General features: G+C 44.8%; 1 long non-coding RNA gene across 1 annotated transcript; it reads left to right on the top strand.

Annotated features, from left to right (window-relative positions):
- Window positions 1-1,294: 1,294 nt before the first annotated feature.
- Window positions 1,295-2,841, top strand: LOC133948535 (uncharacterized). The gene is made up of 3 exons (XR_009920062.1): window positions 1,295-1,367; window positions 2,027-2,102; window positions 2,754-2,841. It is a non-coding gene; the product is annotated as an uncharacterized LOC133948535 (long non-coding RNA).
- The last annotated feature ends 3,159 nt before the right edge of the window (window positions 2,842-6,000 follow it).

The raw sequence follows: 6,000 nt of genomic DNA, 5'->3' as shown, positions 1-6,000 counted from the left end.
GCCAGAATACAGACATTTCTCTCTCTATTTTCCAGCCACCACCCCCTAAGGGAACCAATCGTGTGGGACAACAACTTTCCCTCCAAGATTCAAATATATTGGAGGGAAACCCTACAAAATGGCCGACCCCACCAGCCCTATCACAACAGATCTACCCACACACACAATACTGATTGGTGGTTTGAGCCTTGGGGGAGGGGCACACTTCCTCTCCTCCAACACTTTTTAACCACCCGAGCTGCCAGTCCTAGCACACATCCTCTGAAGAAGCATCGACCAGTGCGAAACGTCAGGATTTAATACTACTCAACGGTACGTCAGCTTTGACTTTTTATCTTTTTTAAAAACTCTGGTTTTAAAGCAACTTGCTTTTAAAACTATTTGAAAAACTTATTTTTAATCATTTAAGCTAGTATATTTGGATTGTCCCTGGGGGGCTGCTACTTTAGGCCTTCCTTGAGCTTCAAACATTTGCCTCCTTTTTAAACTCTGGTTTTAAAGCAACCTAGCCTTTAACCAGTGGGAGCCTTGTTTTTCCAAATTGAAGCTAGAAAAATGTCTTTCCAAAACATTCTGAAGGTATCGGCCGAGGCCTTCCCCCGATTTTTATAAACAGTAGACTCCCTCTCTCTAAAAACTCTGGTTTTACAGCAACCCTGCTTTGACCAGAGGAGTCTGGTTGTTTCTTGTTTTTTCCAAAAAATTAGCAACTAGTAGTCTTGAACATCTTGAGGCAAACATTACTTAGGCCGTCCTCCTGTTATCCAACAGTGGACCCTGACTTTAAACAAAAAGGACTGCCTCTTCCTTTTTTGTATTTGAGATTACATAACTTCTTTTTTTGGGCTCCTGGTCCCGGCTGGGGCAAGGACCCACATCAGAGACCTAATAATTTTTTAATATATATTTTTTATATACTTTTTTATTTTTTATTTTTTCATTTTTTCCTTCCAAACCCCCCCCCCCCCCCCCCCCTTTTTTTTGGACTAAATTTAAAAATAACCATCTGGAGACCTCCCTCTCGTCCTTCTCTGTACTGAGACTTTTTTTCGGAGTTCCCTTCTTTTGTTAGGTTACCCACCTGGCTACAGGACATCAACAACACCTGGACCACTGCCCGTAACGCCGCCCCAGCTACAACTACGGGTGCCCAGGACCAAACAGTCAGCAGTAAACTACGGGACCTAAGGGACTTCCACCTACACCACCAGGGAGACCCACGTGGCAACAGGACACCTTAGACGCTTGAACCTCGCCCTACTGGACCACGGCCCAAACAACATCCCAACTCCAGCTGGGTGAAGCCCAGGCTTAAGCCATCAAACCATCTACGGGACCAAGGAGACCTCCACCTACTAAACACCAGGGTAAGAGCCCCCTCCAGTGATTTTCCAAAATGTTTTTTAACAGAGTGAAGCCCGTACCTTCGAGTAGTCTAGGACATAGGCCACAGCTCACACATACACACACAAACACATCCCCACAACCCCTGATGTCTGTAGGCACGCACTCAGCATCATTATGCAAACATGGCAATCCACACAGGATAACAGCCATGGACACAGCACCCACATACACATTACATCAGGCACCAGACCCGGCAACCCGAACGGCGTCAAAACAAATTTTCCGCCTAATACAAGCAGTACACCATAAACAAGTAACAGATTATGCAATCACTAGCAACATTTTCCCACCCGGGATGATGCGTCAAGTAAACAGACTAACTGACTTCATCAAACCGGCCACACCATCAGACACCACACGTCATAAGGTGAAAAACAACACAGACAATTGGATGAGAGCAAACATGGTTATATTACAGGAACATTACACAAATACAATACACACCCTCGGCCATACACCACACAACCCCATAGCTCTTCAAATAGCTTCTGGTTGGGCTAGAAAACGATATGGCCAGAGACTCCGGCCGGATACCATAACAACAACAGAAGGTATTCTGAACAGGCATAGACAACACAACAACAGCAATAACAATAACAAACCTTTTATCAAAACCAAGACCAGGTTGGAGGGCTCCCTCTCCACCATCCCGGAACTATTGGATGAAGTAGAGTTTCCACCACTACCAGTCAGCAGTAAGTTACCCCCTACATTTCAACCCCATTTAATTCCACAGGCCCGGACACCACTTCTCCCCACCCCCACCCAGTGCCAGACAACACTGGATGGGCTACAACCTCAACCCCAGCGACTCAGACAGGACCGCCCATATCAGACCAACAGACAGAAGACATTCTTGTTACCCCAAACCAGGCCCCCCCTAAAACCGACACCACCTGACCAACCCATACCCAAACCACGACTAAGATTATTGAATGGTTTACCGACCCACCCAACCTACATGACTTCCAGACTAACCCCTCTAGACCAAAACAACTCCATCCCTCCCACAGTGAGGGCTAAGAAAATAGTCTCCTGGGGACCCGAACCGGCCTCCCAGGAGGCAGGAGGGAGCATAAAGCTAAACCCCAGACTCTCCCCCATCTTACCGACAGTGACTAGACGGGACTCCATAGCGACACGACTACCTCCTAGCTCCAGTACCTCCGACACGCCGACTACCGTTACAAAACGGTCACAACAAGTACAAGCCCAAATTCATCAATTACCGGACACACAAAACAATACCCTAGAATTTCAATCCATATCATTAAACACACAGAATTACTCAAATACCTCCACAATTAACCATGACACTATTTCCTCTTCCCCTTCCACACCCACAGGTGTTGCTGATCCCCGAATTGGCACAATGGAACAGCGAGGAGCCCCGGTAACCACAACGGGAGGGTCACCAAACATGATGAGCGGGCAATTAAAGGCTAACAATGCCATTGAAACCACATCTGAGACCTCCCTACCACTCCTCCTCGGAAATCCATCTCCCACTGGTGCCATTCGGGGATCCAGCACACCTCCACTCCCCGACGATAGCCCCGCAGGACCCTCCTCCACTTCCTCCCCATTCAGCTTACCACTACACATCTCGACACCAGGTAATTACCACCCTACATCACACATTGCTCGACACACCCGGAAACTCCAGGACTGGTCTTTCAAATGCCACAGACCAGTCCTGGTTTTAGGGGATTCAAATATCAATCGAATCCCCCCCCACAACAACCCAGACTTACAATTAGACAGCTACCCGGGGGCTAACATGTACCACTTTTTAAAGATATGTGAAAAAACGGTACCCAACCCCAACACAAAAATAGTGGTCCTCTCCATTGGGATCAATAATAAGGACCAGGACCCCAGGCAGACTTCCTGCAAACAGTTAAAATCTCTATACAAACAGGCCCAACTTGCCTTCCCTAATGCCGACATCTACTTCCCTATCATAAACTTCTCAGACAACCTCAGCGTTAAACAACAGTACAATTTAAAATACATCAACAACACAATAGCCACATACTTCCCATTTTTAGCAGAGATCCCTCACGACACATTTTTAACAGAAAAGGACAACATCCATTGGAAGCCGGCTACCGCGCAACTCATTTTCGATTACTGGCTCAAACAGTTAAATTTATAGTAAGACCCAAACCCAAACCGGGCACAAACGCCACCCCTAACCCTAACCCTAAACCTTCTAATCCCAACCCTAACCCTAACCCTAACCCTAACCCTAACCCTAACCTTAACCCCAACCCCAACCCTAATCCTAACCCTAACCCTAACCCTCCAAACCCTATGCCCCATACTGACCCTGCAGTCGACTTGGGGTGGAGCTCTACAGCAAACATACTTAACTTATCCACACTATTTACTCCAACTTCAGATCAGATCCGGTTATTGGAAAGGGGTCTTTCATTCATCCCACGCCCATTACAGTTTGACTGGGAGGAATTTCATAGGGATTTACACCAATACAACAGAAGGTTAAAGATCATCAGTTATTTCTATAATAAACCGGACCACATTCAGACACCCTTCATTCACAGGTCTAATTGGGAACCCACCACGGCTCAATCACACACAGCCACAATAAACCTGGTGCAAAAGAACAAACAGGCCCTGCGTTATTACCGGCCCCCAGGGGACGTTGTTGACAACCTCTCGGGGCCTGAACGCAGGGCCTTAGAAGAACTTACCCAAAATCCTAATATTATCATTAAACCCGCGGACAAAGGTTCAAAAATAGTCATTATGGATAGACAGCAGTATTTACTGGAGGCAAACAGACAACTCTCAAACACCACACATTATAAACCCATTCCGTCAGACCTACAAAGTCAAACCCAACCACTCCTCCGTAGTATTATACAAACTTTATATGACAATAAAACCATTAACCACAAGCAAAAAATCTACCTGTTTGGCCCCGACCAACCCCGCCCCCGCCAGTTCTATCTATTACCTAAAATCCACAAGGAACCCCCATCATGGACCGTACCCTATGAGGTTCCTCCCGGCAGACCAATAGTCTCAGATTGCAATAGTACATCATACCATATCTCAGAATACATCGAACATTTCCTTGGACCCCTTTCCAATAAACACCCAAGTTACATCAAGGACACTTATCATTTTATAGATACCATCCGGCCCATGGTTGTTCCAAATCAGTCATACTTATTTACAATCGACATAGACAGTCTATACACAAATATCAATACACAAATCGGTATCAAGGCTATAATATCCAACTTCAATAACAACCCCGACAACAATAGACCGGACAAAGAAATTATTCAACTCCTTACCATCTGCCTCAACAATAACGACTTTTCATTCAATAACAAACAATTCCTGCAAATCCACGGAACGGCCATGGGTCAGCGATACGCCCCGTCATATGCAAACATTTACCTGAGCGAGTGGGAGCGAGAGGCATTGGCCAAGTGCACCCACAAACCCCTCACCTACCTCAGATTTTTAGATGACATTTTTGGAATATGGCAACATGACATTTCTTTATTTTCTGATTTCATTGACACATTGAATAGCCACCATCAGTCTATTAAAGTTAAGTACATCATAGATCCACTACAAGTTAATTTTTTAGATACAACTGTTTTTTTTGACCGGTCAAAAAACTTGTCATACTCACAACTACTTACCAAAGTTTACTTTAAAACAACAGACACACACGCCCTTCTCCATAAAACTAGCTATCATCCGAAACACACATTTAAAGGCATTATTAAATCTCAAATCATCCGTTTTCACAGAATATCATCCCGTGTAATAGACCTGCATTCTTCCATCTCCATCCTATTTTGTAGTCTCAGGTCTAGGGGCTACTCCAAACGCTTCCTCCGCCATATCAAGACCAGCACTTTGGCGTCTCTCGCTCCCACTCGCTCCATTCCCCGGATTGCTCCACCCCGTATCCCGGTACCATTTATATCTACCTTCTCACATAGAATCAAAGGTTTACATAACATCATCAAACAGAACTTCATTCATACTCAAACCCTACAGCCGGCTTTCCAAAATCACGTCATCATATCAGCTTACAGGAAAAACAAAAACCTCCACAGTTTACTAATAAGGTCAAAATACTCTGATAACAAACCACCAACACAAACACAATACCACACACATTATAAAAACAGAAAATTTATTTCAAACCCTCACAGCAATACAGCATTTCCCACATTAGGTACATTTACACTCCACACCACCAACGTCATTTACATCATTACATGCACCACCTGCAATAAACATTATATCGGGGAAACAAAACACTCCATACTCACCCGATTAAAACAACACATATATAACATTGGGGAAGGCAAGCTAACCACCCCCCTCATTAACCATTTTCAGCTCCACTCCGTCAATAATCTTATAATCTCTGGTCTAGAATCAGAAGACCATTGGACCATTGGGCAGAGAAAGAGGACAGAAAAATTATGGATTTTTAAATTAGGTACAATCACGCCAACAGGCCTCAATGACAATTAAGTACACTCATAGGACACCCACCCGACAATCAGTTTAAATTTCCCTCTCATGTAGTCT

Source organism: Platichthys flesus, chromosome 23 (genome assembly GCF_949316205.1).
Source record: "Platichthys flesus chromosome 23, fPlaFle2.1, whole genome shotgun sequence".
Taxonomy (NCBI): Eukaryota; Metazoa; Chordata; class Actinopteri; order Pleuronectiformes; family Pleuronectidae; genus Platichthys; species Platichthys flesus.
The sequence above is the reverse complement of the archived record's forward strand: the minus strand, read 5'-3'. Positions and strand labels throughout refer to the sequence as shown.